The following is a 27,210-nucleotide window of genomic DNA, read 5'->3' on the forward strand; positions in this document are numbered from 1 at the left end:
CTTTATTTTTTGTTTTGAGTTGAAATTTAGTTTTGAGTTGAAATTTGGTTGAGATGTCTCATTAGTTTTAGGCTAGCCTGGAAGCCCACAGTATTAGTTCATCATTCATAGGCAGCCTTAGCTTGTCTCCAGGCATACTTGTAGGCTCCCCTTTCTTGCTTTTACTTGGATCAACCTGCACAAAAACTCTCTCACCTCTAAGTACTTTGCAGATGCAGCTCAACAGTTGTGTGTCACTTCTTGTCATTATTTAAGTGCAAAGCATTTTCCACCTTGGAGAATGAATCGCAGGGTGTGAAGTTCTCAGCTTGGAGAATGAATGGAGGTGGAGTCTTTTCCGTTTCACAGAAGCTGGAGGATGTATTGAAGGTTGTCCTGTGGGTTTTGAGAAAGTCACAAAATGGCTGGAAGTTACTTGGGCTTTTAGCAAACTGCATTTACTTCACTATGCCACTAGGTGATGAGCAACGCAAAGACCTGGGCAGCAGGGACTGTTAATGGCTGTTTGAAGTCACAGGTCACTTCACTGAAAGATGTTACGGATGTGCTCCTTGTATGTGTTGTCTTTCTTGGCTTTGTTCTAGTTTTTTTTTTTTTTTTTTTTTTTTTTTTTTTTTTTTTTTTTTTTTTTTTTTTTTTTTTTTGGTATAGAGTTTTTTTTTTCTGATATTTTATTTACATTTTAGATGTTTTCCCCTTTCCCCATTTTCCACCATTTGTTCTAGTTAATACTAATTTGAAAAGTTCTTTGAGTGGTTTTCATAGGAGAGGGCCAAGAGTGTGTGTGAGTTAACTCTTTAAATGGAGGGCTATCAAGGTAGCTCAGAGAGAGGTCCCTGGGACTCAAAGGGTGGCAGGAGAACCAGCTCCCACAGACTGTCTTTTGACACATGGCTTAGCACTCCCCCCCCACAATTAATAATAAATTTTAAAAACTGGGGGTGGGGAGCAGGGGTGGGGGAGCAGTGATCAAGATATACGGTGAATTAATAAATTAATAAATTAATAAAAAAATAAATTTAAAAAATTAATATTTAAACTGAAAAACAGAAAGCAACTGAGTTTCTGGAGGACAATGTGATGTTTTCACATGTATGTATGTTGTGTATACTTGTGTTCAAATTGGTTTAAATAGCACAATCTCCTCAGGCATTAATCCTTTGTAGTGTAAAAAATTTCAAACTCTTGTCTTCTAGAATATACAGTGTATTATCATTCTTTGTAGTCTTTCTATTCACATAGCATAACCCAACTGCATTCCTAATTGTAGCCTCTGCACCTCTCATTTCTTCCTCTCTCCGGCTGCTGACCAGCACTCCATTCTTGCTGTTAAGACGTCATTGTTCCTTACCTGCATGTGTGGGGACCGTACAGTGCCTTTCTTTCTCAGCCTAGCTTGTATCACTTAATGTGATGATCTCCTGCTTCAATCATGCTGTTGCAGATGACAGATTTAAAATACTTTATTGTTATTGGCTGAATAGTATACTGTATATGGTTTACATTTTCTTTCCTGTTCCCCCTTTCACTGTCCTATTTCCCCTCTCTCTCTCTCTCTCTCTCTCTCTCTCTCTCTCTCTCTCATTAATTTTGTTTCTTTCTCTTTGAGCTGGGGATGGGACCCAGGTCCTCATGAATGCTAGGTAAGCATTCTAGCAGAAGCACTGGCTTACAGTATGCAGTTATTGTCAATAGTGCTGTAGTGAACACAGGGCTACTGATGTCTTTTTGTGTGTCCATCTTTTGGTCTGGACAGGGTCTTCCTTATGTAATCTGACCTCAGAGTTTACATCTTCCTGCCGTAGCCTGGCAAATACTAGGATCATCTGTATATCTCACCGTACTTGGGCCCTGTGTGGGTGGTGTCTTTACAGCATTCAGGATTCTTCACTATTGATCACAGTCTATAGAGTAGCATCTTGTGTTCCTAAGTGATGCAGCTGAGGCATCCAGTGCCAGCAGCGTGTGCCAGCAGCCTATGCTGGCCCTTCCTTGGCCTGTTACAGCTAGAACTTGTGGATTTTACTTATGCCCTGATTTTTTCTCAGAGTGGTGAGGTGTACCTTTTTTTAAGAAAAAACTTTATTTTATGTATGTGCATATACTGTCAAACACACCAGAAGAGGGCATCGGATCCTATTACAGATGATTGTGAGCTGGGAATTGAACTCAGAACCTCTGGAAGAGCAGTCAGTGCTCTTAACCACTGAGCCATCTCTCCAGCCCCAAAATACGCTATTTTAAAAAGTAACCCTGATTTAAGAACTCAAACCTTTTCTTGGTGCAGATGTTTCCCAGTCTCCTGTTATGGGTAAGGAGACTGAAATTGAACCCAGAAAAGTGAAATCATGTGTCCTGAGTCACACAGCTAGCCACAGTGGACCCTCAAGCACATAACCCAGCTCCTTCTGAACTGTCCTCTGCTGCTGACACTCCACAACAAATGGACATTAGGAATAAACTGAAAAGTTGTTACTGAGACAGGAATTTTGCCAGCCATTTATGGGGAATCGGGAGGAGGTAATAACTCTTTATACTCAAAATGTGACCCATTTGAAGGACCACGGATCCCTTTGCCCTGATGTCCCAGTTAATGGATCTACCTTGTAATCCTCAAACTCAATAAAACAAGAAAGTTGCTTCGGCTTTGGAGAAGAGTTATTGAGTAGCTTGGAGCGGGAGAAGTGTGTTCATGCCCTGCTGTAAATAGTGGACAACCTAATCAGCTGCCAAAGCTTGGAGACAGACACTATAAACCATGTCTTATCAGTGGTCTGGTTTCTGTTTGAGTTCCAGCCTGGGACTCTTCTGATGGGAACCACCTGTTCCTGGTCTGCTGCGCTTTGGATTTCCCCAGCCCATCAGTGCTTTCAGTTTTGAAATGAAACCAGGAGGCTGAGGTCAGGTCCAAGAGGACTTTGACAGCTCACACCAGCTTGTTTTTTTTCCCCCTAGAGCCAGCTGGTAAGTGAGTTTGTGACTCGAGAGGTGGTGAATCAGCTGTTGGGTGAGGATTGATCAGTGTCATTTCTTTGGGTAACCAGGAAAACACAACCAAATATGTTTGCTTAGGAAGTTGAAAGTTAAAGAGTGCAGTCGCCAGAGGGCTGCACAACCACAGCCTTGCTTTCCAGAAGAGGACCTCTCCTACCCCCACCATCGTACCCCAGGTTTCTCTGTGTAGCTAGCCCAGACTTGCCTTGAATTCCTAATTTTCCTGCCTCAGCCTTTAGTATTAGAATTACAGGTATATACCACCAAGCTTTACTACAAAAAAAAGGTGTTTGGGTTTGTTTGTTTTTGTTTTTTAATTTATATGAGTACACTGTAGACACACCAGAAGAGGGCATCAGATCTCAGTACAGGTGGTTGTGAGCCACCACGTGGTTACTGGGACTTGAACTCAGGACCTCTGGAAGAACAGTCAGTGCTCTTAACCACTGAGCCATCTTTCTAGCTTCTTGTTTGTTTTTTGAGACAGGGTTTCTCTGCAGATCAGGCTAGCCTCCAACTCAGAGATCCACCTCCCTCCTGAGAGCTGGGATTAAAGGCATGTGCCACCACCACCACCTGGCTACTACAAAAGGTTTTATCTCAGCTTCTTGTCTCCTCCACAGTACCTCATTGACTCCTTTCTATCCAAGTCTCTGGCCTCTTTCTGCTGCTCTGCTGTTCTTGCTCTTCACCATAAAGCTCCCACCAGAACACAGCTCTTTGTTTAACTTTGTTCTAGTGAGACTGGGTCACCCCATGACCTCACTAGGTTGCCCCAGCGTCATTTCCTAGAACTCTAGAACTTCTAGCAACATAGCACCCATCTTCCCTTTGGGATTTCTACTGGAACAGTGCCAACTGCTCTTGTCCTGCATGCTGGCATATCTTCCATACTCAGTGGCCTCAGTTAAAGATCCGTCCTAAGACAAGCCTGGGCACAGAGGTTCAGGAGAGAAGACGGCATCGGGAGGCTATGTTATGTGTTCAGATGTGGGCAGGTGCAAAGCTGTATTCAACCATGAAGGGAGGGCATGTTGGGTGGGAGGGTAGCCTTCTTCCTTGTTCGTTCTCTTTGGGGATAGAATGCAGCTCAGTGGTGAAACCCTTGATCCCTGGCACCACAAACATTAGCATGCTTGGTTATTAATTTATATGGAATCTAGCAATCTTTGATTCCTTCTTTCCTGTTTCCTAGAGAGAATGTGTCCTTGGACTGTTTAAACCCAGAAAGAACTTAAAGTTATTTTATGTCTTTAAAGTTTATTTCCACAACAATATGTTATATATTATTTTGATACTCCATTCTTTGTCTCAAGAATGGGCTTTTAGCCACTACATGGAGTACATCTTTAATCTGAGCACTCAGGAAGGTAGAGGCAGGTGGATCTGCAAGTTCAAGGCCAGTCTGATCTATATCATAGCAAGTTTCAAGTCAGACTCTGTCTCAAAAACAAAATGAAATAAAACAATAGAAATTGGGCCTTGGCAGTATCCCATGTTAATAAATAGTCATTTCATTCTTTGTGGCCACTGTGTGGTATTTCATAAAATGGATAGTGCTGTGTTTTATTTAGCTGCTTTCTTATTGAGAGACAAGGTATTTCTCTGTTCTACTAGATGGTGCTTACTATGATTTAAATGTTAGTTTTCTGTTCCTAGTCATTGATCTCAGCCCTTAGGCAGCTTCAGTTACCACTTACATGTGGATGATTTACAGTCCCCAGTTGTTCACAGGGAGAACTTAATAGTGGTTATTGTGTGTCTCTGTGTGTTTGTGTGCGTGTGTGTATTTTTCAGTGCTGGGGATTGAACTCCGGGCTTCACATATGCTAGCTAGGCAAGTGCTCTATCACTGAGCTGCATCACCAGCCCAGATAGCTTGCATTCATAGTGAGTGCAGTGTGCTCCTTCTCTGGTGCCCTGTCCTATGATATGGAAGCCCTGTAGCAACTAGACATGCTTTCTTCCCCTTCTTGGTCTGCTCACTAGGCATACACTGGAATGGGCCCTCAGTAAGCTAGATGTTTGCTTTCTTGGTTGCCACTGCCTTATGCCTTGGTTTTCCAATTCCTTAGGTTAAATGCTGTGTAAAAAGCTTACAGTGGTCAGGAAGCACTGAGTGATGTGTGCTGGTGCAGTCACCTCTCGTTGGCTCTGTCTGTGTATCCAGGCCTCTTCTGTTTTCAGACAGGGCCTCTCTGTACAGTCCTGGTGGGTCCAGGGCTTCCTGTGTAGATCAGGCTGCAGAGATTTGCCTGCCTCTACTTTGCACATGATGGGATTAGGGGTGTGTGCTATTGTGTAGTCTTGATTTTTCTTTGTTACTTTTTGTTAAAAAAGATTGTCCTACTCCATTCTGTTCCTTTTGCTGTAGCCATGGTGACTGCATCAGCCTGAGAAGACTGTGATGTCACTTCTGTGCTTGAGATGTTAGTGGACTGGAGAAGGCTCAGCAGTTAAGAGCATTGGCTATGGCTGGGAGAAAGCAAGGCTTGAAGAGAAGCAGGCAAGGCTGATTCAGTGACTCCAGAGTACGTGCTGAGCCCTAGAGGCTCCTAAGGGAGTCAGAGCCACTAACTAGCTGCTTGGGAAACAGCTGCTGTGGACAGGCAGAGAGTTTGATGTGACAAAGAGGGAAGATGGGAGCATCGCTTAAAACTTCGGGAAATTTTCAGATGGTGGTAGCACTTAATCCCAGCACATGAGAGGCAGAGGCAGGTAGATCTCCCTGAGTTGGAGGCCAGCCTGGTCTACAGAGCAAGTTCTAGGATAGGTAGGGCTACATAGAAAAACCCTGTCTCAGGAAGAGAGAGAGAAAAAAAGAATATTTTATTGAAATTGTAACCAAGGAAGCCAGGCGGTGGTGGAGCAGGCCTTTAATCCCAGCGATCGGGAGGCAGAGGCAGGCGGATTTCTGAGCTTGAGGCTAGCCTGGTCTACAGAGTGAGTTCCAGGACAGCCAGGACTACACAGAGAAACCCTGTCTCGAACCTCCCCCCCCCCAAAAAAAAAAAAAAAAAAAGAAAGTTGTAACCAAGGGACTAGAGACATGGCTTATTGGTGAATCGTGCTTGCTCTTTGCTCTTACAGAGGACATGAGTTTAGTTCCCCGAATCGACTTCTAGCTGCCTATAACCACTTGTAGCTCTAGGCTTTCATGGACTCCCGCACTAACTTGTGCAAGCACAGACACAGAATTAAAAGATAAGCCGGGCAGTGGTGGCGCACGCCTTTAATCCCAGCACTTGGGAGGCAGAGGCAGGCGGATTTCTGAGTTCAAGGCCAGTCTGAAATAAGTTCACAACCAAAAGGGCTTACTGAGTAGAGAAGACTGAACCAGCCTACACCTTAAAGTAATAGAGCATTGGCTGCTCTTGCACAGCATCTGGGTTCTGTGCCCAGAACCCAATGGTGGCTTACAACCACTTGTAACTCTACTTCTAGGGGATCTGGTACTCTCTTCTATGGCCACTGCATGTGTGTGGTACACAGACATCCGTGTAAACACTCATACATATAAAATGAATATATAAGGCCAGAAAAAAAAAAAAATAAGGCCAGGCATGGTGGTGCACACCTTTAGTACCAGCACTCTGGAAACAGAGGCAGACAGATCTTTGTGAGTTTGAGGCCAGCCTGGTCTTCAAAGCAAGTCTAGGACAGCCAGGACTCTGTTATATAGAGTAACTCTGTCTAGAAACAAACAAATAAACCTTTCAACAAAGCAAAGGACATTAGCAATATTTTTCCTTAAAGAGGCCCTCCTGACCACTGAGGTTTCTTTGGGCTACCTGTACTTGGTCTGTCCCATTGCCTTGTTTGATATTCCTTTTAAGATTTGGTCTAATAAGGTTTTTTGTTTTGTTTTGTTTTTTGTTTTTACATTATCCATCATGTGCGTGCATGCGCTCGTGTGTGTAGCAGTGTTTGTGGAGGTCAGAGGACAGCGTTCAGGATTTGGTTGTGTTTCCATCACATGGGTCCTCTTGCTTGGAGGCAACTGCCTTTACCATCTGTGCCATATTGTTGGCTTCTCTTCTTTTTATTTATGTGTATGAGTGTTTTGCCTACATGTATACAGGAGTACTGTGTACATGCAGTGTTCTCTGAGGCAAGAAGAAATTATTGGGTATCCTGGAACTGGAGTTACAGTGAGCTTCCATGTAGGTGTTGGGAACCTGTAGGCTTTAATTTTTTCCCAATCCTACTTTTAATAAAGGATCTTAAATACTTTAACCTTCCTTCTAGCCCACCACCCACCAGAGGTAGTGGGCAAAACAAGTTATTAGGATCCAGGGGAAGGGACTTGTTTAGAAATTGTTCTTTGGAGCAACTCCTATCTGCATTGTCAGGAAATCAGCTGTTCAGTTCACAGGTCAGCAATGGCAGCTCCATCCACTCACTTCACAAATACACCAGCAGTCCAATTCAGTAGTGATGGGATAGCAGCGGTGGTGGCATGACCTAGCAGGAACAGCCAGGTTCAGCGCACGAGTCAGCAGGAGGATTAGGACCACCAGGGCTAGAAGTTTTCAGCTGTGTCTCTCTCAATGAAGTGAAGTCAGCGAAGACTTGAGACCAAGAAGCTTTGCACAGCTAGCTCTACAAGCAAGCCCCCCTCACAGTCCATTGAGTCCTATTTATACTCCCTCCAAGCAACCCATATCCTCCATAGGTACTCCTTCACCACATCTCTTGCCTCCTATGTGAGTCTGTCTTAGCAAAACTTCGTGTGAAGTCTGTCTGTGTTGGCCTGAGTCTGAGGAAGTGGCAAGAAGCTGACAGCTCACCACCAGAAGTTTTTTGGTGAGTTTCTCTATGGAGTCACAACAAAGGGATCTCAACAATGCATGTCAGGTGAACCAATACATGCATCCTTCAACATGCTTGCCTTAGCAAAACATCCTTTCAACCTGTGTCCACTTCAGCAAAATAATATTTCACATGTCTATTTTAGCAAAACATCATCCAACACAACGGACATTCCAAAGAACCCTTAAGTTTCTACTTCAGGAACCCAACCTGGGTCCTTAGCGAGAACAGCAAGTATGCCCAGTGGTAGGGGCAAACACTTTTAGTCTCAGCACTTGGGAGCCAGAGGCAAGTAGATCTCTAAGTTCAAGGCCAGCCTGGTGTACAGACCCAGTTCCAGGATAGTCAGGACTACACAGAGAAACCCTGTTTCAAAAAAACAAAAAAGATCATAAGATATTACATCCATGGATGGCTGAGAGAGTGAAGTAGTCAGCAAGGTATGAAATAGAGGTCTCTAGGAGGGTACAAACATGGTCGACATGGAAGGCTGAGTACTGAGGTCATCTGAGAAAGGACGGTGGATGGAGGGTAAGAAGGGCTGGGCAAACATCTCAGGACTGGTCATGAATAACCACAGGGATCACTGAAACAGTCTCAGCTGCCACGGCCTCTCCCTCTCTCCCTTTCCACCTTTTCTGCTTACTTTCTAAAAAGATTTATTTATTTATTTTATGTAGGTCTTGTCTTCAGACATACCAGAAGAGGGCATCAGACCTATTACAGATGGTTGTGAGCTGTTGAATGTTTACTGGGAATTGAACTCAGGAACTCTGGAAGAGCAGCCAGTACTCTTAACCACTGAGCCATCTCTCCAGTCCTTTGGTTTACTTTTAAAAGCATTTCTGGTGTTTGTATGTATGTGGAGGTGCACAAGTGCCATAGTGCATGTGTGTGAGTCGTAGAACAAGTTTAGGAAGTTTGTTCTTGCTTTTCACTGTGTGAATTTCCAGAGAGCCTGGTACTCTCTGTATTTGATGTTTTGCTTGCTTTAAAGTCCCCAGAAACACGCCTTTCCTTTTCCTCCTCAGTCTCTGCTGCCAGGAGCCTGCTTTCTGTTGTTTTGAGGAGGTTATTATTGTTATTTGGTTATTTTAGAGACAGGATCTCATTATGTAGTTCTAGCTCAGTCCAGAATTCATTATATAGATGAGGCTAGCCTCGAATTCACAGAGGTCCTTTGCTTCCTGCGTGCTGAGATGAAAGGCATGTACTACCATGCTGAGCCCAAACATTTTTAGGATATATATTTATTTTTTATATATGAGTCTTTGCCTACATGTATGTCTGTATACCATCTGAGTGCACCACCCCAGGAGACAAGAGGAAGAGCCAAGTCCTCTGAGACTGGAGTTATAGGCAGTTGTGAGTTACCATGTAGGCGCTGGGAACTGAGGTTGGGCCTTCTGCAAGAGCAACAAGTATTTTTAACTGCACCATCATCTCTCAAACCTCTATAATTTTTAAAAATTATATATATATATGTCTGTTTGTTTGTTTGTTTGTTTTGTTTTTTTCAAGACAGGGTTTCTCTGTGTAGCCCTGGCTGTCCTGGAACTCACTCTGTAGACCAGGCTGGCCTCGAACTCAGAAATCCACCTGCCTCTGCCTCCCAAGTGCTGGGATTAAAGGCGTGCACCACCACTGCCTAGCTAAAACTTATATTTTTAATTTTTAAATTTTAGGTGTATATTTGTTAGTGTGCATGTTCCGTTGTATATGTGTGGTGCTCCGAGTATAGCTCTGTGAAATCAATTCTCTCCTATTATATGAGTCTTGGAAGTTGAACCCAGGTTGTCAGTCTGGGTGGCAAGTTCCTATATCTGTCGAGCTATCTCTTCAGATCTTTAAACAGCAGATTTAGTTAGTTTATCTTTTAAGATTTATTACATTTTTTATTTATCCATTTTGTGTGTGTGGAGTAGAGGATGGGGTGTCATGCAGGTGCCATAGTGCCCTTGTGGAGATCGGAGGACAGCTGGCAGGAGCTGATTTCTCCTCCACCATGTGGATTCTGGGGACCAAACTCTAATAGGCTTAGCAGTGCCTTTACCTTGTCATGGCGTTATGCCAGCCTCTCAGCTGGATTGACTTTAAACATGCCTCCTATGTGGATGCCTGCCGTAGTCTTGGAGCTCCCTTAAGATAGTTGAAAGAAGAGAGTATTTCCCAGACTACCTCCTTCTGGTCCACACTTAGGAGCTGCCCTCCACAACTGTAGCAGTTTAGGGCTGGATTGAATGTGAATCTGTAATTGCTGTCTGAATTTTGAGGAGGGACACAAGAGGTGGAGATCTATCAGTGAAACACAGGAAGAAGTAAGTAAGAGGCCAGGCTTTGGTAGCACACACCTGGAGAGGTTGAGGCAGGAGGATCTGGGCTGTATACTGAAACCCTGTCTCAGTAGTGTAAGAGGGGCTGGCCATCCATGGGTGGTGGGTTTCAGATTTACAGTAGGCTTGAGTGTCTTGCCTGGAATGGCCTTTGAGTTTATGGCAAGAACAGGGCCTCTAATGGTGCAAAAGAGCCATGAGGGAGTCTATCCTAGTCCTCTCAGAGGTGTACTGTGTTTTCGTGTATAGCCTGGACTCTCCTGTAAGCTGAGAGGACTCAGAGTAGAAACAGTACTTGCTGAGACAGGACACTCTTGAAGGCTGGAGAATGTGACATGCATGGGATAGTCTCAGCAGGTCATCTGTCCTGTGTGAAGTACATCTGTCCACAGAGTGAGTTCCAGGACAGTCAGGGCCACACAGAGAAACTCTGTCTCACCAAAACAAAACAACAATTTAGAAATTAAAAAAAAAAAAAAAAAAAAAAAAAAAAAAAATCACATCCTGAAATTAACCAGACCCAACTCCATAGATCTCAGTGAACTTCTCTACAGTTAGAATAGGGATTCACTAACAAATATATTTTCATGTGCTTAGCAGTGTGATGCTGTAGTAGAGAGAGTGGAGGCTGGACTCAAATGTGAAGCCTGTGCTTTTCTCTTGGATGCTCTACTTGATAGGTATGGAGTAATGACCAGGGACGTGTAGGCTGACCGTCCTTCAGATGATCCCAATACCAGCCATCATCTGAGGAACATGTATCTGAGTTGAATGGACTTTGGTGGGGTCTTTGTCAACTCCTTACCCTTCAAGGACCAGGAAGCATTTTTGTTTTTTAGGGCTGGAGAGATGGCTCAGTGGTTAATAGCATGTACTACCCTTCCAGAAGACTCAGGTTCAGTTCCTAGCTCTCACATCAGGTAATTCATAATCACCTGTAAGTCTAGCTCCAGGGTTACCTGATGCTTCTGGTTTCCACAGGCACCAACACTCACATGCATGTACTGTACCCCAGAATAAATAAAATAAAATATCCTAGGAATTTAGTGTGTGTGTCATGTGATAAGTCAGAGAAAGTTTAAGAAGAGATGAAGGATCCAAGTGAGCAAATAAGGGGATGAAGAGTGTGCCTGGGAGGGTCAGAAACCTGTACAGACCAGATATTGTAGGAAGGGGAGAACCCTGATGCTTATGTGGAGGGCCTTAGTGTCACATCCCACTGCGGACCAGTACTTTTGAGATTTACCAGAAACTTTCATAAGAGAGCAGGTTTAAAAGCAGACCCTGGGACTTGCCTCTAGGGTTTCTATGTTTGCTGTGCTCCAGTAGTGAAGGACCTCCTCCCCCAGTCTGGCTGCCCTCAGTCCCCAGACAGTTTATCCTGTGAGCAGCTGGATGCCACTTACCTCCTTTAAGGGCTCTCCTTGCAGCCTGCGCAGCCAAGTTCAGGGCCTCAGTTTAGAATCAATAGTCTTCCCTAATTCCACTTGAATTATGGCCTATAAGGCCTCCAGTGTCTGCCTACACAGCACAGTACTTTGCTCCTTTTCTCTCTTCACTCTATAGCACAGGCCAGTCTCATGATCCTTTTTTAGCCACCGTCATGTTAAGATTACAGATTCATGCCACAGTACCCAGCGTAGTTCCTCTTACAGAGGCTTTTTGCCCTGTGTTATGATCTCACCTAGGAAGAGAAAGGTAATGCTGTCCATTTTAGAATTAGCAAGCTGGAGTGCAGGATGAGACGGAGAGTGCATGCCTCTGACCCAATACTTAGCACTGGGCCTGGGGAGAAGGCTTGGCAGTTAAGAGCACTGCTGCTCTTGCAAAGGACCTGGGTTCAGTTTCCATCACTTATGTGACGGCCTGCAACCGTCTGTAATTCCAGACCCTGGGATCCAATGCCTTCACATGATGTACAGACAATGCAGTCAAAACATGTGCACATAAAATAAAAAAATAAATAACGAACTCAGGCAGCATGTCTTGGGTCACTCGGACGGACCATCAAATAAGGTGGCGTAGAACGACTCTTAAGAGCCAGAGGTTGGGAAGGATGAGAACAAAAAGTATCTTTTGGTTGTTTTGTGTCTTTGAGACAGGGTCTCTCTCTATGTAGCTCTGGTTGTCCTGGAACTGTATGTAGACCAGGCTGGCCTCAAACTCAGAGATCATCCACCTGCCTCTGCCTTTCAAGTGCTAGGATTAAGAGTGTGCATCACCACACCTGGCATTGGTGGAAGGAATTGTTGAAGGAAGGAGGCGTCTCATGATTTTAACCTGTAGTCATGAGATATTTGCTCAGTGTGTATATGTTCAACAAAGAGAGCATGGCGGAGAGAGAGACTCTGCCAGAGAAGTGATTAGTGCCTGCTTTTTCTCTGACTCACCGTGTGGCTTGTGCCCTTCTCAGTGGATGCTTTCTTCCAACTGAGTGCAATGGAGGCCTGGTGTGTGCTTGTGTTGTCTGTTCCTGCTGAAAGTCCACAGAGGGAGCAGAAGTCAGACAGACAGGCCCTGGCCTGGTACTGTGTATCACAGCTTAGGAGAATCTGGTTTCTCTCTAGATTAAGTAGTGGTCAGCAGAGCAGCTGTACTGTGATGAAACTTGGACTCTTAAATTGAGTAAGTAGAATATGATAAAAGTGGTTTTTGTCTGAACTTTTTTTTTTTTTTTTTTTTTGGCAGTGTCAGATAGCTCAGGCTGGCATTGAACTTTTTTTTTTTTTTTTGGTTTTTCGAGACAGGTTTCTCTGTGTAGCCCTGGCTGTCCTGGAACTCACTCTGTAGACCAGGCTGGCCTTGAACTCAGAAATCCGCCTGCCTCTGCCTCCTAAGTGCTGGGATTAAAGGCGTGCACCACCACTGCCCGGCTTTTGAATTGAACTCTTTATGTAACTGAGGATGACCCTGAACTTCTGATGTTGTCTCCATCACTCAAGTGCTGGAATTACAAACAGATGCTCCCTTGCCCACTTTTGTGTGATGCTGGGGATCGAATTCAAGGTCATGTATGCTAGGCGAGTACTCTGCCAACTGAGCTATGCCCTTAATCTCAGGGTTTTATTTAAAAATTATTATTGTGTGTATGTATGTGTGTACACGAGTGTGTGTGTACCACAGCATGTGAGTGGAGGTCAGAAGACAATTTGTTTGTGCAGAGTCTCTCTATTTCCATTATGTGGGTTCTGGTAATTGAAATTGAACTCAGGTTGACCAGTGCCTTTACCCACTGAGAATTTTGATGACCTCCAGTAAAATTTTTTCTTAAAACAGTGTCTCTTTCTGAGGCTTAGACTGCCCTGTCACCTAAGCTAGCCTCAAATTTATCCTCCTGCCTCAGCCTCTCAAGTGCTGCAGTTATAAGCTCACACTTGGCTCCAAGCAGCTTTCTGGCATCCTGCATTTTTGGAGTAGCTGTGGCAAGGTAGTGGATAAGGGTGGGGGGTGGGGGAGCTGAGCAAAAGTCAGCTTTACTAAAGTAACTAATGGCTTATATGGAGGAGGGAAGAAAGGAGTGGTTATGCTAGGCCTGATACTTGTGCTTACCACCCACAGAACTGTGCTAGGGGAGGAGCTCTGGTCCCCTGTGGCCATTTGCTCCTTGTAATGTGTCAGTCTTGCTTTCTACAGGCATCTGGAGCTCAGGAGGGGAGGAAATAAGGAACTAAATAGCCTGGCTTCAAACCTAGGGGTCTCAGGGAGTTAAGCTTCCTGGGACCTGCCTTCCTCATCCCGTCCAGATTGTTTGAGGGTTTCCTTCACCTTTTTCAGATCCCCTAGCCTGCCTTCTGGGACAAGGAGGGAGTATAGGGACTGTGAAATAACTTGAGGGGTTTGCTGTTGCTGTTCTTAAGTCCCCTCTGCAACACACTGGAGGTGTGGAGGAAGTGGGTGGGAGGGCCATCAGCATAGTACTTTGCTTAGACCTCTGTTAATGTTTTCACCTTTCCGTGGGTCATCCCTCTCTTCCAGCTAATGCACACAGACCTTTTTGTGATTTTGCTTGTCACGAGGCCAGGTCTTGCTGTGTCTCCCAGCTGTCCCCAAACTTGAGATTCTCCTGCCTGGGTCACCTGATAGCTAGGATCACATAAGCAAATATCACCACATCTGGCTGATTTTATTTTATTTTTTTAATAATTTTTTTTTCTTAGGCCATGATGGCTTCAGTCTTTAATCTCAGTACTTGGGAGGCAGAAGTAGATGGATCTCTGAGTTTGAGGACAGCCAGGGCTACACAGAGAAACCTTGTCTTGAAAAATCAAAAAGGAAAAAATGAAAAAAATAAATTCATACAATATATTTTGATTGCAATTCCCTTCCCCCAACTCCTTCCAGATCCTCCCTACACATCCAGAAAACAACAAGCCCAAACAAAGCAGCATGAGTCAAAAAGTCTAAAATGTTTTGAATTTATTTTGTGTTTGCCATCCACTGCTGAGCATGAGGCCTCCCCTGAAGTGTAGTTAATATACCCAGTGAATCTGTTGGAGAAAACTAACTTTTCTTTTGGATGTCAATTACAATAGCTTCTTGGTTAGGTGTGGGAGCCTATGCCCACTTCTGCCTCTCAGCATTGGGACCCCTTCTTGTTTGATGGCTGGTTTTTTAAACTTGATTGTTAAAGATCCCTTTCAGGGCTGGAGAGATGGCTCAGCCCTGAGCACTGGTTGCTCTTCTGGAAGACCTAAGTTTATTTCTTAGCACTTATAAGGTACCTCAGAACTGGCCACTACTTCAGCTTTGGGAGATCTGATGTCTTCTTCTGGCCCTCTGGTGCATTGTACATCTGTGGTACATAGCCATGCAGGCAGGCAAAATATCTATACACATATAAATAAAACAAAAAAATCTTTTAAACAACAATTACACCTTTTCATGCTTGGGATCTTGGCACATACCTTTAATACCAAAACTCAGGCAGAAGCAAGAAAATCTTTATGAGTTCAAGTCCAGCCTGGTCTACATAGCCAGTTTTAGGCCAATCAGGGTTACATAGACCCTATATAATAATATAAATATAAATAAATGTAAATACATGTAAAATAAAAGACACTTTTTCACCTAATAGATTATTGTGAGCAGAAGAAGTCTTTAATGTATTCATATGGGCAAGGGCCAAAGCCTTGGACCCATGGAAAAGTGGTAAAGCTTTTCCCCATATGGGCGAGGCTCAGATTTCTTCCTCTGGTCCAAGTACTAGAGGGTTCACTAAACCTACACTGACCATTGTGGGCAAAACCTAGCAACTGCCTTTCTCTTCCTTGTTGTTTACATCCTGGGACTGCTGTCCTACAGACTCTTACAGAGATTAGCTTCTTACTCCTGTGCTGTACCAAATAAAGGCTCTGAGATACCAGAGTGCAACTCCATCAGAGAGTGCATAGGTCTCCTGACCCCGGACTATTTGTACATATGTATCTCTTTTTTTTCTTTATTTCCTCAGTTTCCTGGTCAGTGTTCCAGGACTAAGCTTTGTGGGATGCTGCAGTAAAGGGCTGAAATGGTTGTATCATAGTGCATTTATTTCATAGTATTTAATTGATGCCTCTCATGTTTAATATTTTAAAGCTCCTATATCTTTTCTCTTTTCCTTTTATCAGTAACATTTTATATTGTTTGATTCATTCTATACTTTCCTTATTTATTTATTACCTCCCTCCTTCCAATAGAATCCAAGCTCCAGGGGATGGCTTTTCTTCTCCTTTTTAGCACTTCTTAGCCCCTGTTTAGAACAGTTCTTGCATATACTTGATGTTTAAGCATTGAGTGGTTGAATGTAGACTTCTGTTTGCTGTATTTTGGGTGATGTGCACACAGTGGTCTGGTACATACATCTTTGCACCCCTTTTACTGTCACCTGAGAGAGTCTGAGAAATAGAGCAGCAGAGTCAGAGGATACGCACGTGCTTCCCCCCACCCCCCCTCAAGTTCACGGAGCCAGCTTCCCTCATGATTGGCACATAGCTGTAATCCCAGCACTCAGGGCATGGAGACAGGAAGATTAAGAATTCTAGGTTAGCCTCTGCACATCATAGGCTCAAGATCTATCTAGGCTATGTACCTTCCCCCCACCATGAGCAGGACTGAGAGACCTTGGTTGCCACAGCAAGGTCAAGTGACCTAGGTGGAGTTACCCACCTTGGCTGCCCGGAACACAGCAGAACTGCCCCTGGGCTTGCCTTGAGACATCTCCGGCCATGACCTGGAACTGACTATGGATTATCCCACCCATCTGAAACCAGGAGGGGTTGTGGGTTGGGTCTTCCCCTTTAAATTGAGAGCTGAACATTAAAGCTTTGGGCCTTGATCAGAGAACTTTGTCTTGGCCTCATCTCTTCTCGCCCTCCTTCCCCTTTCATTCCCAGCCCCCCTTTCAGGTGAATCCAGTTGACTTGTGGCCACGGGCGGCTACAAGGCTACATGAGGTGGTATCTTAAAAACCAAAACAGAACAAAGAAAAACTCCAAACAAATAGAAGAAGGTGAAGTTCCAGCTGGGTTAGCCTAGACTGCACTGTATGTTTGAAGCCAACCTTTCTGCAACTGAGCCAGTTTCAGACACACAAAAACAAAACAACAACAAAAACCATACTGTGCTTTCTTTCATTGTGGTTTCTAGACTTTATATAGATACATAAAGTCATGTATGTGTATATGATGAGTGTGGGTAAGAAATTGGAGGGTAATTCTGGGGAATGTGCTGAGTATACAGTATACTTGTATGAAAATGTCCTATGTCATACAGTACCATGTATGACACTCAAGGTTGTTGACAGTTAAACATGTTTCACTGTCTAGTCTTGCTGACCTGGAATTCATTGGGTAGACCAGGCTGCCTTCCAACTCATAGAGATCCACCAGTTTCTGCCTCCTGAGTACTGGAATTAAAGGTGTGTGCCAGCATGCCTAGTGGTTTCCTGTGATTCTAAGAACACTGAGTCTTGTGTTTCCATGTGCTCCCCCACTGACAGGTGGAGATACGGTCTGGTAACACCATGCTTCAGAATGTGACTGTGGAGCTAGATTGCTTAACCTTGGGTAAGGCATTTATGTTCCTGTGTCCCTTAGTTCTTCATGGTAAGGAAGGGTAATAATGATACCTTTTTGAAGGGGTTTTATGAAGGATCATCAGTTAAGCTAAGGAAAATACTTAGTCTAGTGACTAAGACAGTTACTCCAGTAGAACTGAGTTACTTGTATAGTGCTGGTATCAACCCATGGCTTCACACGGGCTGGACAGTGCTAATAAACATGGGTTGGTTTTTTCCTCTTTGACTGTAAAAGGTTGAACCAGGGCTCTCATGTTGTCTGAGCTTGTCTCAGACTCAAAGCTCTGTAGCTGAGGCTGGCCTTACCCATCTTTTCATCTCCATCTCCCAAGTGCTGGGACTATTGGCCTGCCCCACCGTTTCTGCCTTAAGGTCAGTCATCTTTACTGTGCACACTAGGCAGGTATGTAGCTACACCCTCAACTTTCTGATCAATTCTCATATTAGCACTCATCAACTATAAATTATCCCATGATTCCTTCAGCTTTGTTTATGCAGTTGTTTTCTGCCTGTAGATTTTATATTTTTTTGACATTTAGATATTTTTCCCTTAGAGTTTTTTTTTTTTTGCTATGAGACCAGTGTTTAGGAATAGGAAAAGTGTGCTTTTCTATCTTGAAATTATGAAAAATGGCTTTTTGTTCTTTTGAGTACTGTATTTAACTTATTCATTTGAACATTTAAATTTCAACAATTGTTCAATCTGGAATTTATTGTTAGGTTGAGAGTGGTTAAGTCTTGAGTCTTGATTTTTTTTTTTTTTTTTTTTTTTAATTTAAGGGCTGGAGAAATGTTAAGAGTGCTTGCTTCACTGGGTGGTAGTGGCGCACACCTTTAATCCCAGCACTTGGGAGGCAAAGGCAGGCAGATTTCTGAGTTCGAGGCCAGCCTGGTCTACAGAGTGAGTTCCAGGACAGAGAAACCCTGTCTCGGAAAAAAAAAAAAAAAGAAAGAAAGAAAAAAAAGAAAAAAGAGTGCTTGCTTCTCAGAGGACCAGAGTTCAATTCCCAGCATCCATGCCTGGCGGCTTCAGGGAATGTAACACTTTCTTGACCTCCTCAAGCACCCTCACACATATGGCTTATAAGCACACAGAAAAAAAGGAAAAGAAAATTTTAAAAACAGTTGTGTATTTTTTAATTTTGTGTGTGTGTGTGTGTGTGTGTGTGTGTGTGTGTGTGTGTGTGTGATAGTTTTCTGCCTTTTCTCTCTGTGCCACCAGCATGTGTGTCATGAGGCTTGGTGGCAGGCTCCTTTACTAGCTAAGCTACCTCTCTGCCCTTCACTTCTTTTATTTGGCTAACTGTCTAAACCTTCACTGAAGAGGCAAAAAGCCTCTTTTTGATTATTTTGAAATAGTCTCCCTGTGCAGTCCTGGCTGGCTCCACACTCCGCATTCCTCCCTCCATCTGTCCAGGGCTGGGGTAAGCGGCACGTACAGATGTGCCCCTGATGTTTGTCCCCCTTCTCTCAGCACATCAGAGAGTGGGCCTAATGTTGGAATGTGGTCAAGAGTGTTGTGGATGCTGACTTGTAGTAAGTGGACTGAGTCGAGGAGACTGCTGTCCTTGGCTGCAGCCTTTGTCTGCCTCGGCAGACCTCCCTTGCAGACCCTGATAAAGGACTGCTTTACTGGGCTCACCACTCATGCAAACAGAATATTTTCTTTGTTCATAAACAAATGACAGGTTTGGGACTAGCTTATCAGAAAGCACTGGGCTAGCATTTCAATGCCCCGGGCTTGATCCCAACACCACAGAAGCAACCAGATGACTGTAGCAGCCACTTTCTCCAGCCCACGGATGCTGTGGAATATTGACGAAGGGGTATTGAGTGCTGGTAACCCTACCGGATTCCAGTTCTGCCCTTGACAACTGGAATTTTAATTGCAGTAAGTTTCTTGCCTGGATTTAAAGTAAAAGAAAGCCAGGCATAATTGTATAATCTTAGTACTACTGCTGCTTGCCACAGACAAGGGAAGCTGACCGCCATGTGGGACACTTTGTATAGGCAAGGTTCCAAGTGGCAGATAAATTAGGCCTCTCTTGATGAAGTGTTCTGTCTGGTTTGAGTAGCAAACTACATATATACATATACTAGTAGACTTCATGTCCATTCAGAGCCTGTAAGTGCAAGTGGTAGATTTTAGAGATTTTTTTTCTTATTTTAGGATTGTTTTTGTGTGTATGTGTTCACACAAGTGCAGTGCCCACAGAGTCCAGAGAAGGTGTTGGATCTGCTGGAGCTGGAGTTAGAGGTGATGGTAGGGTGGAAATTGAACTCTGGTCCTTGGCAAGGGCAATAAGCTCTCTTAACCATCGAGCCTTCTCTCCAACTGGGAAATACAGTTTTTGCAAATGTAGCTTAAGATGACACTGTCGCAGATCCTGATCCAGTGATAGTGCTTTGTAAGACAGGGTTGCTGTGGAGATGGAGGCAGGGACTGGAGTTCTGCATGCTGCTATGAACTACTCCAAGGATGACCAGCCATCACCAGGAGCACAATTTTTCCCCTGCTTTTTGGAGTGTGGCCTTGGTGACACCTGATTGTAGTCTGTGGTCTCCAGGCTGTGGCATCAGCTTCTGCTGTTGGAAGCCTGATAGTCGTTAGAATATCTCTAGAGACTAAAGCATGAACTACCACCTCTGTGCTCTGAAAAAGAAAATGGACAGCCAAAGATGTCAAGTGTTGGAGATGTCTGTGGCCGATAGCCTGCACTCTAGCTCCTGCTCTCACTTTGCTGACTGTGCACCATCACCATGTACGCTGAGCTATTGAAATGATTCTAATGTCCTGACACTTCACTCTGTCAAGTAGACACGCTTGTTAACACCACGTGTCTTCTCCTTAGCTCTTATTTTTTTATGTGTATGAGTCTTTTGCCTGCTTGCGTATATGTGCACCACATACATTTTTACTTCCTATGAAGATAAAAGATGGCATTGGATTCCTTGGAGCTGGAGTTAAGGATGGGTGTGAGCTGTCATGTGGGTGCTGGGGAAGGAACCCAGGTCTTCTAAGAAACTCTTATCATTGAACCATCTCTAGCTACTAGAGCTCTGTCCTTACCTTTTTCTTTCTATGCAGTATCATAGAAGTGTGGGGCCAGGGTGACCCCAATGCCCTACCTTTTTTTGATGCTTAAAAAATAATATTTAGTTATTATTTAATTAAATATAATAATACAATAATTTATATAATATTATTATTATTATTATTATTATTATTATTATTATTATTATTATTATTATTATTATTGCTTTTTGAGACTTTCTCTGTGCAGCTCTAGATGTCCTAGAACTCACTCTGTAGACCAGGCTGGCTTTGAACCCACAGAGATCCATCTGCCTGCCTCCTGAGTGCTGGGATTAAAGGGGTATACTACCACTGCTTGCATTGTTATTTTTTTATGTTTCCCATTTTGGAGCTACTGTGTCTTCTAGAATTCTGTCCCTATAGCTCATGCTGTGCACTTATTGGAGCTTTTAGGATGGCGAAGGGAGCCTGTAACTCAGAGCTGTGGGGAGAGGAAGAACTGCTTTCTAGCAGCACTGGGCCTGAGGCCCCACAGTGACTCTGCTGCTGAAGGGACTGAGCCTCTGCTCAGCTCCTTACCTGCTAGTGGGTCTTCTGGGAGCCTGTGACAGGCAGCGACATCAAGGCTGTCTTCAGTCTGCACGGCTGGGTTTGATCCTGCTTTCATCACAGTATGAACTCTAGCAATGCTACATTGGTTTTGTTTGTACCACATCCTGGGTCTGAGTAAAGGCCTGGCACACACCAACACTCTTAAGAAATGCTTGTTGAGGATCCAGAGCAACAGCTCAGAAGGGAGGAACATTGGCTGCTCTTCTAGAGGACTCAGGTTTTGGTTGCTAGTGCCCACATGGCAGCTCACAGCCATCTGTTACTTCAGTCCTGGAGATAGACACCCTCTTCTGACCCTCACAGGTTCTACATGCACATGGTGCACAGACATACATGCAAGCAAAACACCACACGTCTAAAATTTAAAAATGGAAAACTATTTTGGTGTGTGCTTTGCTGGTTTCTGAAGCAACTACTGCCAGATAACCTTGCCCAAACCTGGTCTTCTGCTGTGTAGACTTTCTCCACTTCTCTTTGTACCGCTTGCTGAGCTGTCAGCTGGCCTTCTCCACTCCAAGATGCATGCATCTCCTAAAACTTGAGGCAAAGCCATTGCCCTGGGCCCCCTCAGATCATGCCTGAAGAATAATGTAGAACATGGGCATGGTTGCAGAATACCACTTGCTGAGTCCCACAGGAGCTTCCAGTGGTGGTTTGTAGACAGTAGGCACTGTTGTCCAGATGATTATGCCCAGGCCTGTTTTGGCTGTAATGATGTGCTTCTGTAGTCCTGTATGTGGAAAGTCTAGAACCTCGCCTGTGATGCTGCCTCCTGGATCACTCAGAATAGTCAGTATGCAGGACCATTATGCTTCCTGCATAAAAGGGACTGAGGTGCATATTTTACATATCACTGCAGACTTGGCCAGGTTCTCCCAGCATCCCTCAGTCCCTCCCTAGCATACCCTGCCCCTAATCCTGAACTTTCCAGCCCAGAGGCTGGGTTGTCCTTCCCACAGAGGCTCTTCCCAATATAATGCAGACAGTTTGCTTCTCCTTCTCTTTCTGTGCAAACATGCCCCTTTCTCCCTTTTGCCTCCCACCCCCATGGTGACTCCCCTAGCCTCAATCCTTGGGGCCAGTGAACTCACCCGAGAGCAGCTTCCCAATAAACCTGCCTTTAATATAATCTAATCTGACTTGAATTGGCTCATTTCATCAGTGGAGAAATAACCTATCACTGGGCCTCACTGAGATCGTTTTATAAAGAAAGGTTTGAGGCCGGGCAGTGGTGGCACACGCCTTTGATCCCAGCACTTGGGAGGCAGAGGCAGGCAGATTTCTGGTTTCGAGGCCAGCCTGGTCTACAGAGTGAGTTCCAGAACAGCCAAGGTTATACAGAGAAACCCTGTCTGGGGAGGAAAAAAAAAAAAAAAGGTTTTATATTGTTGGTGAGGGCCAGGCCTCTTCACAGAGTTAATATATGAGTCAAAGTAGTAGTCCTGTGGTCTTGAACTTAGGTCCTCAGACTTGCTTTTGTGTGGACAGTGTGATCAGATCCGCCCTTGCAAGGGATAGCGACTGCAGGGCACACAACTTGGATATCTGAGTAGCTAAGGTGCCGGGGCCCCTTGTATCCTGTCACTGACACTCTCAAGCTGTCTCTCCACTAGCCCACTTCAAGGACCCCTGTATAGGAAGGGCAGATGGGAAGAAGAAGCCCTCACGTCATTGCCTTTCCTTTACTATTGGGTTGTAATCCAAGCATTCTGCTGTTTTGGGGCAAACTGAAAACAAAAAGAAAGGTGTGCCTTGCTCAAGGTCATGCAGCTAGCAAAGGCTGAACTGGGACTGGTTTCTTCTGGTTTGACTGGCTCCAAAGCCGAAGCTGTTTCCCAGAGCTTTGTCTCTGGTGAGATTCAGGAAAGGAGGCTGGGAACAGTGGGAAGACACCAGGTTTCCCTGCCTTACAGTTGGGCTCATACCAACCTGTTTAGCCAGTGCATCCTGTTTATAGAGACCACAGGGACAAATGTGGGAGAGATACCAGTGTGCTGCACAGGAGACTGAACAACCTTTGTTGTTGTTGTTTGTTTTCTTAGTGTAGCCCACACTGTTGAAATCTCACTGCTGACTGACTGGCTTACACCCAAGAGGCACTATTATATCTCCCATGAAGTCTGATGTGTGCCATTGAGTAAGCTCTGAGGCAGTAGAAGAGAGGGTGTGGCATGCCACACTGCCTGGCCCAGAGCTGGCTACACCTGTCCTGGTACTGTTACAGTAAATTGTTCCTGAGTAAACAAGGCTGGCGCTCTTTTGCCTTTCTGAGGAAGACCAGATGGCTGTAGGTGCTGGCCTAGGGCCAGCAGAGGAAACTGCTTGAGAGTGTCAGGTGAAAGAAAAAAAAAAAAAAAAGAGGACCTGGTGTGACTTCAGAGGGACCAAGAATGTCCTGTTTCTGAAGTCTTTCCCTGGTCTTTTGCTAGTGCATGGAATTTCACAGCTGAAAGCTCTCTTGTTTTAATTGTGTGTATGCATGTGTGCATGTGTATCTGTGTGTGTGTGGCGGGGGGTGGGGGTGGGGGTGGGTGGGATGGGGGGGAGTATTAGGGTCCTCTTTTTACTTTTGTTTTGATGTAAAGTCCCATAAAGTTGCCCAGGCTGGCCTTGAACTTGTGACCCTCCTTCCTCAGACTTCCAAGTAGCTAGAATTATAGGTCTGTGCCTTCAGGCCTAGCTCTTGATTGAAAGTGAAGGCCGAGGATGTATCTTAGTGATAGAACAAACACAAGCATGGTATGAGTTCAACACCGAAGCCCAGCACTGTATAGGAGAGTGGAAGGGAAGGAGAGCCAGAGAGGGAGCGTAGAAGGGGGAAGAAAGGAAAGAAAGAGAGAGGAAGAGAAAGGGAGGAGAAAGACAGAGGGAAAGAGAGCACAAGAGCACATTCTAAAAAGAGATTTGATCAGGAAACCTTTCAAGCGTAGAAGTGGAACTGAACTGTGAGACTGATTTCACAGAACCAGCGTGTGGAAGTGATGGACAACAGGGAAGGGAGCTGCCCCTTAGTAGGGAGCTGGGCCCTAATGGGAGGGTTCTGTTCTCTTCAGTTTTGCCTATAGAAGGACAGCCATGAGGACTGATGAGGACAAAGGTTCTTGACACAAGAGTGCTGGGCAGGGAGGTTTCCATAGGGTGCTGGGATCCAGGCATCTGGAGGATGGCTGATGTCCACACTACAACCCAGGAGTGCAAAACCTTTGGGTCTGTGGTTTGTTGTGATGTCCTCAGACTGTCCCAGATCTCAGGAAGGGGAGGCTCAGCTTCCCAGAAATGATGCACAGTGATGGCGTAAAAGAGGCCTCCAGTGACAGCAAGGGTGGGGCACTTCCTCCGTGCTGCTGGTCAGAGACTTTCCCAGTGAGCTGTGCTGTGAGGGGACTTGGCAGGAAACCCAATAGGCATGTGAGAAGCAACCGAGATACCTGACACAGCCCCTTGGGCTGTACCTGTAGCTTCTAGAACATCTCAGAGGGTCAGATTAGACTTCAGCCTGTCCTCCAGAGGAAGTTTTTCTGGTGCTCAAACTGACCTCAAGGGTTTGGATTCTCCCAGTTTTTCCTTCCCTGGGATCTTGGACAGGACCAGCTCAGGTCTCAGCTCCCTGCTGATGGTATTTTTCTTTGGATCCAGACTGGCTTCACGCAGAGCTTGTAAGCTCTTCCAGCCCCCAAGTTTGACAGCATGTGGATCACTTTCAGTTGAGTAGTAGGACTCTGGAAGTTTCTAGAGTTCTATCCTTTCAACACCCTTAACCTCATCTGTAGACTAATGGCAGCTGTGTCTGCTGCTGGTTGAAGGGCTAGCATCCCCAGGAGGGAGGGACCCCTGGTGTACATTCTGTGCCCCACATGGCAATGCTGCCCACCTGTTTCTGCCTTCCTCCATCTTGCCTTTACTGTGCTTTTTACAGTAGGAGGCCCTGTCCACCGTCCACCTCTCGCTCTCAAACTCTGGTCCAATAGTCCAGTTGAGTCCCTCTTTAGCAGCTATGGCCAGACTTCAGTGGGAAAAAGTCCTGCCGCTCTGCTGGCCATATTGAACTGCCTGTTGCTTTGGGAACTAACTGGATGTCATGTTGGTCTGTCTGCTCTTTTGGAGGAAGGCTTATAGCTTTGCGGGGGTTTTTGTCTTGGATTTTATACTAAGCTCTCCATCCCTATACTGGCTGGTTTTGTGTGTGAACTTGACACAAGCTGAAGTTATCACAGAGAAAGGAGCCTCCCTTGAAGAAATGCCTCCATGAGACCAGGCTGTAAGGCATTTTCTCAATTAGTGATCAAGGGTGGGAGGGTCCATTGTGGGTGGTGTCATCCCTGGGCTGGTAGTCCTGGGTTCTAAAAGAGAGCAAGCTGAGCAAGCCAGGGGAAGGAAGCCAGTAAGTAACATCCCTCCATGGCCTCTGCATCACCTCCTGCTCCCTGACCTGCTTGAGTTCCTGTCATGACTTCCTTTGGTGATGAACAGCAACATGGAAGTGTAAGCTGAATAAATCCTTTCCTCCCCGTCTTGCTTCTTGGTCATGATGTTTGTGCAGGAATAGAAACCCTAAGACAATGCCCTTGCCTCAGAAGAAGTTATCAACAAACATTATAAATCCTTAAAAAGGAAGCAGAAAAGGCATTTTCCAAGCCATTTGCTTTTTTGAAGGAAGTTATTTATTTTTATAGTTACTTACTTAATTTTTCTGAATATGAGTGTTTGCTTACACATGTATATGTGCCCGCCATGTATGCCTGGTGCTCATGAAAGCTGCATCCTCTGAACTGGAGTTATGGGTGATGTGGACCACCATGTGGGTGCTGGGAGCCAAACCTTAATCTTCTGCAAAAGCAGCAAGTGTCCTTACCACTGAGCTAGCCTCAGAATAGTTCTTAAATCTACCAGAACACAATATTGATGGAATGCAGTTCTAGAAAGGTTTATCACAAAAGGACAGGCAGATGAAGTCATGGCAAGAAACAGTAACATTTAGATAAAAACCATGAGGAAGGATTTGGTCACTGTGCCTGACTCCTTGTCAAGAGCACTAGCAGCTCTGAGCTGGAGGAAAGCTCTGGAAGTCGGCTTTCTCCCCTTTGAGACAGAAAGTAAGAATGGGACCTCACCTTCTTGGCTGTAGGAGTCACCAGCTGTAAGGAAGCTGTAAGGCTTCTCTTGTACCCTGTCCCCTCTGACCTCTCAGGATTTACAGGCTACACTTTTGGCAGCCCTGTCTTTTTGTTGGGAACTGTTTATCTCAACATCAGCTCAGGACGTCACTGCTTGGGTCGTCCATGTCAGGTGGCTTATCTTTTATGGAGCATACATAATGTTATAAAATTCCCACTTTTCCTATTAAATCTCCCTCCTGCTATAATCTCCCTATAGGCAGGACCATGTAAATCTGCAAGATAGGTGGACAAATGCCAAGAATACTAGCATAGCTAGTACCCAGAGGATGCCAGTCATCTTTGAGTGAGACCATTTCTTAAGAGTCCATCTCTTCTCTGGACTGCCTCTACTCTATGGTCTCAGACTTGTAGTCTTGGGAACTTGTAGTCTTGGGCTTTGCCTCCCAAGTGCTGGAGTTGCAGGTATGTACCACCACATCTCGCTTGTCAAGTGCCTTTGAACCTGTGTCTCCAGCCTGGATTTCTTTTCTGGGTTTGTTACCCATGATGGCCACACACTATTGGCCTGTTAGCCTTGATGGTCCTTAGATACCTTAAAGTCAGTATGTCCCATCCATGTTTCCTATTTCCTCTCAACCCATCCTCCTCCTCCAGACTGCTTCTCTCGACTTAAGAACATCATCCAGGGTCATTTGTGAACTGTTTCCATTGCTCTTGCCCACCATTCCCACCAGAAGTGGAAAGAACTTTAAAAATTCTATTTGTGTGTGTATGCATGTACATGTGTGTATGTGTGTGTGTGTGTGGTTCATGTGCACATGTTCACACAGGCTATGGTGTTCTTGTGGCAGTCAGAGGACATTTTTATAGTGTTGGTTCTTTCAGGCTACCATGTGGATCCCAAGTGCTGAACTCAGGTGGTCAGACTTGACAAGTGCCTTTCCCTGTGGAGCCATCTCTCCAGCCCTCCCAGAAATGGAATAGCTCTAAGATGTGGTTCTTTCTTCCTCTTCCTCCTCCTCTTCTAGAGGTCTGCAAGGAAGCTGTGGATAAATCCTATGGCAAAATTAACATTAAACTAGAAAAAGAAATCAAGCACCAGAAAGCAGGTTCTTGTTGGGGAACGGAGGCCAGGATCAAGTGAAAAGTCCAGCACAGTCAGGACACATATACACGAAACAGGACTGGTAACTGGCTAAGTGTTAAAAGGAGACCATTGAGCTGGGCCCATGACACACACCCATCATCTCA

The 27,210-nt window shown here is 44.9% G+C and overlaps 1 long non-coding RNA gene across 15 annotated transcripts in view; it reads left to right on the forward strand.

Annotated features, from left to right (window-relative positions):
• Nucleotides 1-27,210, forward strand: part of LOC117715188 (uncharacterized) — a 54,773-nt gene that overhangs the window by 15,781 nt on the left and 11,782 nt on the right. For 10 of the 15 annotated variants that reach the window (XR_013112489.1, XR_013112491.1, XR_013112488.1 and 7 more), the window contains one exon: nucleotides 17,116-17,182. The exons of 2 other annotated variants lie outside the window; for them this stretch is intronic. This is a non-coding gene — a long non-coding RNA (uncharacterized LOC117715188). Of the gene's footprint in view, nucleotides 1-2,287; nucleotides 2,965-17,115; nucleotides 17,183-27,210 lie in introns of all 15 variants that reach the window. 3 more of the 15 variants (XR_013112486.1, XR_013112485.1, XR_013112492.1) reach the window with 2 other exon arrangements.

This window comes from Arvicanthis niloticus, chromosome 9 (assembly GCF_011762505.2).
Source record: "Arvicanthis niloticus isolate mArvNil1 chromosome 9, mArvNil1.pat.X, whole genome shotgun sequence".
Taxonomy (NCBI): Eukaryota; Metazoa; Chordata; class Mammalia; order Rodentia; family Muridae; genus Arvicanthis; species Arvicanthis niloticus.